Source organism: Vollenhovia emeryi, unplaced genomic scaffold (assembly GCF_000949405.1).
Source record: "Vollenhovia emeryi isolate VEMERY1.0 unplaced genomic scaffold, V.emery_V1.0 DF939156.1, whole genome shotgun sequence".
NCBI classification, from domain to species: domain Eukaryota; kingdom Metazoa; phylum Arthropoda; class Insecta; order Hymenoptera; family Formicidae; genus Vollenhovia; species Vollenhovia emeryi.
This window is the reverse complement of record NW_011967210.1, coordinates 941,432-954,901: the sequence shown is the minus strand read 5'-3', so window position 1 is coordinate 954,901 and position 13,470 is coordinate 941,432. Positions and strand designations below refer to the sequence as shown.

At 45.6% G+C, this 13,470-nt stretch overlaps 1 protein-coding gene and 1 non-coding gene across 2 annotated transcripts in view; both read left to right on the top strand.

The window, feature by feature from the left end:
• LOC105565024 (discoidin domain-containing receptor 2) overlaps positions 1 to 13,470 on the top strand; it is a 188,856-nt gene that overhangs the window by 50,546 nt on the left and 124,840 nt on the right. The window lies entirely within an intron of this gene.
• Positions 10,620 to 10,692, top strand: Trnav-gac. The gene has a single exon. It is a non-coding gene; the product is annotated as a tRNA-Val (tRNA).

The window sequence follows — 13,470 nt, the reverse complement described above, 5'->3', positions numbered from 1 at the left end:
GAGGGGCATAATTTTCGTTCCTTCCGCGACCGTATTTCGTGGAGACAATGCGCGCTGGGTACCGCAATCCCGGATGCAACCGACCCAGAAAACACGGCTGGGATTACTGTACTGCGATAGCTTGCTTTCTACTCGTCTGTCTGTCTCTACGTCTCCAGATCCGTACTTCCGCCTACTTGCGATTACTTGGAAGTCCCAGAGGGTGTAAAAGGAAGAATAGTACTGTACAGCGACGTGAAATTTAAGTTAAGACGGAATACCGAGATGAAATGTTATAAATCACATAATATGAAAAGTTTTATACATATATAATACGTAGATGTTATATATACTTTTATTTATTCTATCGTGACAAAGTTCCCGCAAGGTGGCGCAGGCTGATTTATGAATAAACCTTTCCGAGGTTATAACTATTTTACTTGAGAAACTGCAGTCTAATCAAAGAAAATGTTCTACTCTTTTCGATGAGTTTTTCACAAAGTCAGCGCTCGGTTCTCGTCGATCTAATAATCGGTTTCTTTCGCATTTTCGAATATGAAAAATGTCTAAAATATGTGGCTTTGTTCTTGAAACTAAAATAATTACTGCGACAAATGTATCCTCTACTGTCAAACTCATTGTCACGCCTTTGAAACGAAAGGGTTTATCGATCTAATTGACTAGGTATAATTTAAGCATCGATCTGACGATCCTGCAAAACTAGAGAACGTATCGCACGAGACAGTCGTTCTGCTGTTATGGTGCCTTTGGATATCAATTCCTGAAGTCGGGATTATCTTTATCCGTGGATAAATCTTTCGTATGGTTATCGCTGAGAAAAATGGAGAGGGACGTCAAAATAGATTCTAGCTATTTTTCCAGATTACGTCGTAGCTGTAATAACCGCGCGTCCGATAGTTTCTTTCGCTTTCGCATTTAAATATCAATGTTTTCCGACGGACTTACGTACGCTCGTACGTCGCTGCAATGCGTAAAAGTGAATGTATCGGAAACGCGTTCGCCATTTTTCCTTACTTATCAAAGTATTTGTATACGTGAGAGTATAGACGCTCCGTAGTCGCTTCTCGGCAGTACGTAGACCAACTTCGGTACTCCGAGGTATGCCATTATCAAACACATCCACTACGAAGTTAGACAACTTCGATGGGAACCGAAGAAGCGCACGAAGAAGGCGGCTAAAGTTAGCCGATGAATCTGCCGGGAATAGTCTTCCAACGTTTCATCAAGTTTGCCAGGCGGGCCGCGCGATCCGACCCGTTCATCCTCATTTTTTACTCGAATCAGATGTGCTTTTACACACGCGCATATACCCAAACTTTTTGCCGCCGCGAAATTCCTGAGCGAGATATTATACGCCGCGGGAAAGCACCGGCACGACAGCGCCGGATATGCGCGCAAGGCCTGTGTTTTATTGCCACCACCGGCGGATAAATATGCGGACGTTTCCGCCACGGCCTCCTACCCGACCATAAAAATGATAAAGAAGGGTATCGACTGCCCGACCACCTTGAAATGCCGGAATACATATGGAAACGCACCATCACCTATACGTCGCCCGGCCCTTTCACCTGAAATCAATGCGCACCCCCTCCGGCACCTTTTTCTCGCGATAGTCGCGATCGCTTTGCGAAGATCCTGCTCCGTGCTCGCACTCGTACTCGCAAACTCACTTCCTCTTCGTTTTAAGCGTGTCCTGTGGATAAAACTTCTTACCGCTGGCCATTCTTAGTTCTCAAGTACTTTGTCTCACTAAAGTTTCTAACGCTGCGAATGCCCGGACCACAGTCCTTCCTTCCAATCATCAATCGTTAAGCAGCAATCGTGCTAATAAAGAACATAAAAATCAATTATTTAAAATTAACTCGAAATTCCCGATTAGTGAACTTGCGTTTTTATCTCGTAGACGATAAGTATCTAATTTATTATGTCATGTTATTACATACAATATAATTGTACGCTTGCAGAATTAACCGCACGCGCCGAAGATGCGGTAAAGAGTTGAGCTCTTGTGGAAATCGTTACATTCGGTGAGTCACAGTTTGTATAATTTTGTCCCACAGAAAATTTAACAGTATGTAAAATAAGTCTAAGTAGACGAGTTGCCTCGTCAACCAGCAAGATGCAAATCGTGTACAAATTCAGAAGCGATTTGACGATATTCAGCTGCCGATATCGTCGCTCATTCGCAGTTGAAAATTTTATGGGCTGAATCAAAGATCCGAAGTTTATATAAAAATCCATGAAAAGTTTCTTACTCCCTGCGGCGACGATTTCCAAGAAATATTCGTGCCAAGCTACTCCGGTCGGTAAGTGCACCGACGTCCCTCATGAATTTCATAAAGTTCCATCCGTCCTGTACATCGGGAGTTTCACGAGGCCCGCGAAAATTGGTGCCATTCGACGCTCGCGTAAAGCTTCGTCAAAATCGAAATCTAAGCTACGGGCGTCCATATACCACGCGGCCCGTAGCACTATGAATCTCGATCGGTTTTTCGCGTCCACAAAAATGGGGTTACACCACGCGGCCGCACGAGCCAATCCAATCAACTCACTTGAGGGACTTATAACACATGAATTTCATAAAGCGAGAGCGGAAGGTGCTTTTTAAGCACGCGGATATAAGGGGGACAGGAGGTTCAAAGCCTGGCTCGCGCTATTTTCAATATCCGCGCTTTTCGAGTTGAAAAGACCGAGAATCCTCTCATAAAAAGGGTGTGTTAAGTCGATACTTGAAAGTGTTGTTGCCTATACTTCTGGTCATCTCAAGTACATGTCCAATAACTATTTAGCCAAAAAAGTTATCCGTACGAATGCTATACGGATCATTTTAGTATGCGAATCTGGGGTTAGATAGGTTGTTCTAAGAGAAATCTTCGTGCGCACTTGTTGTCCTAGTTACTCCTAAAATACGAATTACTAATTATGCAAAGGATAATTAATATTCTTCGCAGCGATAAGAGATTGACTTAATAATACAAGTATTAATTCAAAATTATACATACTAGATAACTCATTAATTTTCAGTACAATCATGGCAAACCTGTTTAATTAGTTTTAGACAAATGTGATTTCAAATATAACGTCCTAGAATGATAGAATATTTAATTTCTTATATATGTACATATAGTTCAACTAATATTGCGAATATGCAAGCTCTTAGTACATGTCAGATTCTTTTATCCTCGTGTCGCGTAATGCGCATACAAGTTCGATAATATCGGAATGATTCACTTCCGTTATTTATTAACCCAAGCTTTTTCCATTGGCGCGCGACGAAGCTTATTCCCTGGCGATGAATGCCACGCGTTATTGCCCAACGTCTACGGTGTTTCGTGTAAAATTCATTCCCCTTTATAACGATAATGACCCTCCATACTACGTCCGCTCACTGAATCATTCATGACGATGTGGGGTCAGACTTGTGGAGCCTTCGTCAGCTGCCGTGCGATTACCGTGCATTAGTCCGCGTAAGTCTCGCATTTTCCAAGAGGACAGAAGTGCCTTTCAGAAAATGAGGAAATACTAAAAACCTCTCAAACTAGTCTGCCACCACCACCACCACCACCGCTGCCGTCGCCAACTTTACGAGAAACGCAAATGTCGTTCCCGTGCTACGCTTTTTTACCTAGATTTCTCACGTCGTTACCGCATCTCAAGTTTTATCGATCTTATTGCCGGCATCTCGCCGGTTCCGAATGTTTTTCCAATATCCGTGACTGGATTTTGCGACATGACAAATGCAACGCAGATAAATCGTGCTCATTATTCACCTCTCGATTTCAAATACTTCGCACGCAGCAAGAAATAAGATATATATCACGTAGCCCCGATTATTATACGACTTCCAGAATAACTGTAACGTTATTAAAGTGCTCACCTTCTCTCATGCTCGGTCCGAGTAAATTATCGCCTGAACATTGTCTCATTTAAATCCACTCGTACAAGTATGTAAACTTGGACTCTTTATAAATGGGAACAAGTAAGTTCTTGCTCTTATTTCAATGCGAAGGCGCAGTTTTATGGGTCGAACGTGATTTAACGATGCGATTCAAATAAAAGATAAGAATAAGCGCCAGTAAGAAAGCAGTAAATCAGAATACGGAGCAAAGGCGAAGGTGGGAAGCTGAAACAACGGTGCCTGTATCGTACAAGAGAGAATCGGAGAAGCCAATTAATGATCTTTCCCTCGTCTCCTCTGTGCTATCCGTACTTTTCTTTCCTTTCGTTCACCCTTTACGTAATAAGTTCTTTCTGAGATTTCTGGTCGGATAAACCCCGAGAAAGCGTGCAAAACGGAGGCAAGGATAAGTCCATTGCGAATGCGTAAGCGAATTACGGAAGTTCTTTGCTGGAGCGAAAAGAGTCGACCAGAGCGACGGAACCAGAGAGAAATCCTTTCAGCGTTTTCCCGTTTCGCGGATGCTCCGTGGACATTGCCGAGCTAAAACACGGTTTCTGGGACTAATGGAAACGCATTAATTTATCGTGATATCATGAATAGAAACTTATTCGCACGCTCTGCGTCTCTTTAATAAATTATATCAACCTTATCGCACAAATGGAGGGGTGCTGAGCCCTCCTGAAATAAAGATCAAGGCTGCACACCTTCGAAAAGTATAATAACAGACAGGTGCGAATATTATTTTGAAATAAATCAAGCATCACTAACGAATGCTAATCACGTGCGAGCATCCTTAATGTTACGATTGAAAGGGATGTACAGTTATTTTACAGTCGCAAAATATTGACGTCCACGTGTAATTCTCGTTAACGTCGATCATATTTTGCATATACGTTACAGCGCGCGCACTCTTTCTTCTTTTTGTAAATTGCAATCAATCTCCAAGTAAATAGATTCGGGCGACAGAACTGTGATTAAAATTGATTCCACGGATAGCATACTTTATGAGAGAATTTCTTTCGTCGTTATCCAACCGACGAGAACGATCACGCGGATTCAAATAGAAATATATCGAGCGACCTGCCGATGCCCGGGGTCCAATCAAGCCGCGGACCAGCGGATTATATGTCTACGAGGGAATTCACGTCGGGAATCCCTCGCGCGAACCGTTCGCCTCGATATATCGGTTGACCTGTTATTATCAGAAATAATAAGCTCACAGCTGACCGGCGGTTCCTCGTGGGAATCACCCTATTGGACACCCGATGACGATCCTCCCTTGCGACCGCAAATACGGACAGCACGAGAGCACTTGACCGACTTTTCCAATTGGTCCTGCTAAACTTATCCGATCGGACAGCGGTCCAGCCTTGTGCTCTCTCACTCTTTCTCTCGTACACACACACACAAGCGCGCGCTCATCTTCACGCAGACCAATAATATCTCGCGGAACGTGGTGACCATAGAACCGCCTCGGGGATGCAGCGATCCGTGGGAAACGCGGGTTGAGGGAAGACGATCGATAAAAAAGTGAGAACGTGGAGCTTTTGCTAATACGGAACGCTTGATTCTCTGCGGACGAAACACTAATTATATCCGGCGAGTGGAGCAGAAATGAGACTGCAAATGGCACATGTGTGGTACGTTATGTACAGATTAGGTACGCGAAAGTTATGAAGGTATCTAACACAATTCCGAACCGAATCGTAATTACATTACTTTGCGATAGCGTAGCCGTCGCTCTGCCTTTGTTTATTGATGCGTACATCTATTGTAACAAAGTTTCGAGAGAAAGAGATTCTCGCTATTGATTTCGCGTATTCTTGACATTTGACGGGCGCGTGGCGTTGACTGCACAATTTCCCCATTGTACATTGCATAAATAGATGTTTCTGCTGCGCCCTATTCACGATAATGAGATGCGAGCGAGGTATCGAGGAATTTAACAGCTTAAATTCCGTTTGACGGAACAGACACTCGGTGTTTTCGCGGGATCGAAGAAAAGTAAAACACGTTCTTCATCCGCGATATCGCTTTAAAGTCAAAGCGAGAGTGGGGTATAGGCGTAGGGTTTTAGCGGCGGCGACGGCGTTAAGCTAAGCCGTAATCGTCTTATTTCCGTGTTAAATCTCTTCGTCTCTTATCCTTGTGCTTCGGGAGTGGAAGGTGCCACGAATACCAAGCGGATGATATGACTGGCACCATTGTTCTCAGCTTACACCCTCGGCTACACGGTTATAAGCCGACGCCCGGCAGGCGAGAAACATGCGAATTAAAAGCCGTTTCCTCAAGATGAGCCGCCGTGTTATGAGATGAGCTTTGACCAACCAGATAGGAGATACCAGGGTAATATTACCGCGATACCATACGCCGTGATTTCCTCCTTACGTCGGTTACGTCAATACTTGCTTCTTTCCGCGGACGAAAGTTTTAATAAGGAACAATTATATCTAAATCTTAATTGACTTACACTTAATATTTGTGGTTTATAACGTGACTTTATGAGGTTTCGCGCATGAAACTTTTTGCGTTACCCAAAAATATCAATTATCGGGAGAATTTGACGGACAATCAGCCAACCTTCGTTCACTCATTGTCAGTTTCACAGGCGCGCACAAATCTGTTTTCCCTGATTGAATCAAGGTCTGCTTCCGTACAACAGTGTTGTCTTACTGCAGATCTGATCCGCTTCTGATTTTGAGCGACGAAGGCGCGGATATCAGGTGACAAGTACGCGCTATAAACTAGAGTTTCGCGCGAGACCTGGTGGATCTTATTGCACGATTAAAATGCCTTGGTACTCTTACAATTAGGAACGTTGAAAGGCGAAAGAAATACAGTATAATATTAAATAAAATATAACAACTAAGTACGCTCTGCAAAGTTTTTCAAATGCAATCATTATGTAAATAATGTAATTTTGATGTAATTTTATAATTAACATTATGATTAATATAAAATTATTATTTTATATTTCATGAAATTAATTTTCGTCATTTTATTTCATGACGTTAACGGAACTAGGTTATTACTGCAATTTATTTGAATAATAATAGTGTTTTATTATTTACACTCTGAAGAACAAAAAGCTTTCACAAATGTCCATTAAAATTTCTATAGGAACAGAAATATCGCTATGCTTTTTATTTCATTTTAACTTTGTTATCCAAAGGTTAACAGCACACCAAGAAAGTGTTGTAATTTATGTATAATGCACGCGTAAAGGAGAGATTAATTTCATAAATGACACAGTTTCTTAATATTGATGTAGCGCTGAAGAAAGTTAAGAAAGCAGGTGCGTCTTTTGTGCTGAAGATAAGCGCTATGATATAATATACATGTGCGAGGCTCCAAAGTTTACTCTTTATTCTAGAAAAGTTTGAGTAAATAATAATCTCCTCTCCCTTTATTTATTACAGAAGAAGTAAGTCAAAGGAATTGAAGAGATCTAAATGGAATAGCACATTTATTTCAAGGAAAAGTATTATAAATTATTACAGATTACTCGGGAAGTAGGTATTGACAAAGTTCCACGTAACATTTAATTTTCTCTTACTAAAATCCTGTTCGGTAAGCGCATTTTCGAAAGCAAACTTTTCTTTCACGCCGCAAGGAAAAAAATCTTTATTCGAAACACCAAGAAGATCGGGGGAAGACAGTACCAGGTGCGCCTGAGAAGACAGGAAACAATTGCGACCTACGCCTTTTGAAGAAATCGGTCGCGCGCGCGCGCGCGCGAATCTAGACGCTGGGCTACGACGGGGCTCTCACCCGCGATGTAAGGGCAGTGTCGCGCTCCGAGATCGAAATTGCCGATCTCCGAAGGTAATCCGGAGTGATTCCGGTAGCATTGTACGTATACGCCCGTGTAAGGTCGTTGACCGCGATCGTGCTGATTCCTTCTCGGCGATTTCCCTCCGGGGTATAATCCCGGCCCGCCATCGGACGCCATCTCGATCGACCTCTCGACCGTGGATGTCCGCCGGCCGATTATTAGGTCGTCCCGCAGGCTTGAGAGCAACCAGCCAGCGCGGATCGACGTGGCGGTACACTCGGCATTCGCGTTTCCCGTTCGACCGCTTTATGCGCACCGACGTAAAGTTTGGCGCAGCGCAAAGTGCTGCTGAGAGAGAATGCCGAGGAGGAGCTTTCGCGTGCCGAATGTGCGGCGAGCGAGATATCAGCACCGTGGCTCTCGCCGCAATCTCTTTGTAACGCTGAAGAGCATACCTTTACGCGTGTCTGCCCGATGTTACGATCGATAGAAGGAAAGCAGTTTATATTTTCGGAAAATTCGCAAGAGCAATTCGCGGCCGAACGTGAATTCACTTAATTAATTGTTTTGCTTTTCTACCAGCGCTGCGATCGATTTCGTTCATTGTGCGCTCGCAAAATTCGTTCCCTTTACGCATTGCCGCTTAGATATTTTCATTCGCTTTAACGTTCGGTAACAATTAGGCAACTTGGACCGCGAGTCATTTACCACGTGGTGTTCTACGAGATAAATTTAAGCTTTAAATCCACAAAATGTGTCGCACAATAGTGGGCGCGTCTCGCTAATAATGTGGCTTAAAGATTACATAGCTTTCGGCAACATGAGCCACGAAGCAATCGCCATAGGAGAATCGCCCAGAATCCTCTCGCCGCTATCTCGCCACCGTCTCGCTGGTTGGCCGGCGAGATAAATTCTGCAAATTGCCGCCGGCACGTCCCGTATTTCGCCGTATTATATCTATACACCGGAGACGCGGGCGCATGATGAGTTCCCCAACAATGAATCGCGCCGGCTCAGAAGAGTCCTGAAAAAGTCAGCATTCCCCTCCACATTGCACGCCGGACAACGGAGGATCAAATAAATCGTCTGAATCTGATTTGCAATGCGCGCATTCTCAATGCGTGTTAAATCGAATATCAATGTAATCGCGTAACGCTCATCTCAGCGCGTAATGGAATGCAAACGTATACAGGTGCACGATAAAAATGAAACGTTTACGCAGCGACGTGATCCATTTGACTATGTTGATTTATTTGTGTTTGGAGTGAAAGCATTTCCGGTGATAAAATAAAATTCTACAGTAAAGTACGTCCAATATAAGCGGCATATTGTTGGACGTATGAGCGATGAAACGCGGCAATAAATTTCCGAACGGCGATCGCGCGATAATTTATCACCTAACGAGACTCCCGAATATATGCTTTCGAGCTGCTCTGCCTTCGGGGGGAGAGGAAAAAGGGGAGAGGGATAAAAAATCATAGGTTTTGACGTGGGCGGCTACGATCCATCGATCGATCTCGAAGCGTCAAGGGATTCGCACGATTATCCGCAATCGCTTACTGGATTACCAGTCCAGCCTTGCCCTCGGCTCGCTGTTTGTTAGACTAATTACTCGTAAGTGCTGCCGCGGCCGTAACGAAGCGACCGACTACTCCGAAACTTCTCGGCGAGTACAAGTACACAGACCGACGCGATATTATTCAGTTGACTCCTCGTCCACATTTTCACAGTCTTTCTTGCTGCCGCGTGAGCGGCTCGCGCCTCCACCGCCCCACGTACTTTATCGGTCTCGTTGCAATCTTCTTTCGCCCAACCGACAAGTTTCCCCGGCCACCGCGAACAACTCGTAAGAAGCAATTTCGCGCGGTGACTATCGTTGATGCGATTATTTATGTATCGGCACGTTCGCACTTTTCCTCACGACGGCTCGTCACTCGCGTGACGATGCGATTCACGCGTCCCTCATACTATTTTAATCCCTCGTTCTTGTTCCTACTTCTTCTTCGTCCTCGTGCATTAGGCCGAAAGCCTGTTTTATCCAGTTCGTTCTGGTACTTTGAGCATTTGGTTTTACTTCATCTTCGTATGTTGCTAACCTTGCCGGAGGAAACCTTCAATCTGGAGGGCTATACCCCTAAAGGTAATAGTAATAAATCCATAGTAATAAATAGGGTTGTGTCTTTGGGGAGGTAGGCACTAAGACGCCACTTCTTAAGCCTATCACACAATAGGAAAGCACAGGCATTAGGAATAGGGAATAACACAAGCAACAGAAATGACTAATTAAAACGGGAAACTTATAGTCAACCCAACTAACCAGTTGATAGAGGTTAAAAGATAAGCACAGTAGCCATATTGAATTTTTGCCCCATTCCAGACATTGATAGACGGAGAGAGAATAAGGTCCGAAGTATGTTGTCTTGTTCTAAAGTTTGTGCACTTCTGCAGCCAAAATGCGCAGTCTATAGATTATAAGTCTATGGCTAGGATTCGAAACCGGAATCTTCCGCTTGCCGGGCGAACGCTCTTCCAACTGAGCTATCCAGGCCGAATCAGACTAGCACTTCCGACTCGGATTGGATTGGTATTTGCGATTGACAATTGTCCTCTAGGTCTAGCCAATGAGAATCGATTAAATCACTGGCTGTTTCGCTCTCATTGGCTAAAAGACAATCGCCAATCCCAGTACAATGTGCGTATCGACAATTGCTAGTATGATTCGGCCTTAAAGGGTACCTATGTGTGGCAAGATACTCTCGGTTGCCACTTCCCTCCGAGAGGTAGCGTCGGAAAAATCCAGCGGTGTCCGTGATTGGATTTGAACTCGGATCTGTTCGTTCATTTGTTTACTAAGCAGCGCACATTTCTCCGCGCCACGCTGCGCCGCACTCCTACTTTATTCAGTAAAATAAAGTAGGTAAGCGAGGAGGATCTCGAGCGTGGGACTGGATAGCTCAGTTGGAAGAGCGTTCGCCCGACAAGCGGAAGGTCCCGGGTTCGAAACCTGGTCCAGCCCTAGCCCGTTATTTTTCTCTCACCGAAAATTAATAAATGCCGCGTCCCAGTGCCTACCTCCCCGAAGATACACCCCTATTTGTTACTATGAATCGCTACCTCGCGCGTGGCTATTTCAAGTCTTTCCCGGGATAAATCTCTCGAACAGTCTCGGCGGCATTCGATACGCGTCATCGCGACGTAACCATCGCAACCGAGACAAATCGTGATCAGATTTACAACGAGCAGCGAGACACTTATTCGAGCATTTCGTAGCGCTCGCTCGGGGCAAACTTAAGCGAAATAGACAGGACGCCTCGGCGTCGGGGCGGAGAATTATTGTACGCTCCGCGAGGGAGGTGCGCTCAGGCGAAAGTTATTTTACCTTAGTGTGGAAGAGAGCGTGGCGTGTTTTGTCGGTGCAGAGACGCGCGTCGCTATAATACGCACGTAGTATCGATAATATCGATCCGCGAGGTTCGCTGGCGCGTAACAATCGTATGTCGACCCTATTAGCCAACGATAATTCATTTCCTTATCTCCGGCGTGCAATTGTCGCGCTTTATCGCCGACGATTTTCGCATTATCGGAGCCGAGCGTAGCGAACGGCGGGAAAGCGTCACGAGAATTGTCGCGGCATAATTAAAAGTCCACGTCGGTCGATTCTTATCGCTAAATATCGCTGGAACTTGATGTATTTTCGCCGGCAATAAATGTTTTCGACGAAGCAATCAGCGGAATTTCGCCCGGGCTTTGTCTCGGGCGCGTTACACGGCGAAGGTGCCGGGGCGATGTAAGCCGCGCTTATCGCCGGGGCAAACTTCAAAGTCGTTTAATGGCGAAACTAATTACAGACGATGTCGCTACACTCACTTGCACGGGCACGGCTCCTGGATTAGCGTGACGTGACCCCCGCCCGCCCTCCTCGCGAGCCCCGCTGCGAGCGGCACGCAGCCTTTCGGATGATAACGGGCGGCTTTCGAGTTTCGAGGCCTGGAAATTGAAAAACTTGCCGTCGTAGTGGCGGTGACCGCTCGTAATGCGCCAGGAAGTAGCTGTCGTGCACGAGTACATTCGTGACATCAATAATTCCCGTCCTCTCCCTCGCGCTACCACGTCATCCCGCCACGGTGAAATCCATTCGGGCGGCGCGACGGGAATGTACTTGGAATAAAAACGTGTCAGGAATTGAACCGATCGAAACGTGTCCGGAAAGAATGCCGCGAGAGCCGCACGGAGGTGTAAGCGGTATCGAGCGTTTCGGCGGCGCGCGAATATTTTTCATATTTCATATTTCGGGAGAGCGCGAATCGCCTCGCTTGAACGGAGATAGGGACGCGACGTGGAATAAAGACCGGCTAATTGCGTCCGTCTAACCGTGGCGGGATTGTTAATCTTTTTCTTTATTTTGATTCGCCGTCCATTGTTCGCCTCCTCCTCCCCCTCCCCTCCCCACCGCTAGTTTCCGAGTTAATCTTATTTTTCCGCTTGAACTCGAGTAAAACTGCTGATAATTTCGGCGTGCCTCCGGCCACGCGGGCTTTTAGCGGAATTAACCTAATTACTTTCGAACGTGGGAGCCGTTAAACTGCGACAGCGCTACGCGAGTAATCCTAATGTTTCGCGAAACGGCGCTGTTAAAATCACTGTCTGGAATGCGTCCGCACCTCCGTCCGCGTAACGCGCCCTCGCCATCGACTACGACGACGGTTACCGGCTATCGCGGGGGGGACGGCGTCGGAGCTTCGTTAGAATTTATTCCGCACTCGTTCCCCGTAATTAAAAAAAGCTCGATTCATCAGCGCCACCGTCTTAGAATTTAATTGCTGTGGCGCTGGAATTTGTTCGCTGGAATAGCAATGCCTCGAGCGAGATGGAATTTTCACCGGGGGATTGTGTGGGTAGCCCAGGTAGTGCTTGTAAGCGCGCGGAGAGAGAGAGAGAGAGATTCTCAGTGCGGAAGGCAATTGCATTGGGAGCTATACAAAATCCATTAGACGTGATTTATATAACGGCCAAGACAGTTTGTTAATTATTCATAATCCTATTCAGCTTATAAAGCTTCCTATTGCCTTTATCTGCATTCCACCTTACAGGCTGAAATAAATTGTTTCCCGCGACTTTCACGCTGCTTATCTCGTCCGCGCGATACAGCGCGAGGGGTTGCCTCCGTTATCGATGCCATTGACGAGGATAAGGGGCGCGAGCAACATAAAACTCTCCTAATTGACGTTTACCGCTGTTTCGAGATAAAAAGATACCGGCTGCGTGGTTTGAAATACATTCCGCATACTAATAGTGTGAGCTGCAATTTCCACCGTCGGCACGGACCGAAAAGTTTTCTCGGGGAGTTTACAGTAACCATAGAATGTTACCGCGGCTCATTGTGATTCTTCCGGAAGTCGCGCGCCAAAGAAGGTCGCAGGCTTTCTTGCGCGCCGACTAATTGAGAGACGCGCGACATAGCGCTGGAAAGACAAGTAACTTCAATTTGCCGATATGACCCAGTGCGCTGGGAGAAATTGAGTTAGGTTAGTTAAGCTGAATTCACAATCCGCAATGGTGAAATTGGACAAGTGCGTGTGTGCTCCAAAGGAGCGCCTCTCACGTAAACTGCGAGGCTCGCGCGAAGTCTCTGTTAATTCAGCCTGAATCGCGCTCTGGAATCTGTTTCGGCGAACAAATGGAACAACCGCGAACTTCGTTCTCTCCTCCGCGGGCAGGGATGAAAAAATATTTCGTCGCCTGGGGAAAAAAAATGTAATTTCAAATTTAACAAGGAGCGGAGAAACGGGAGGAA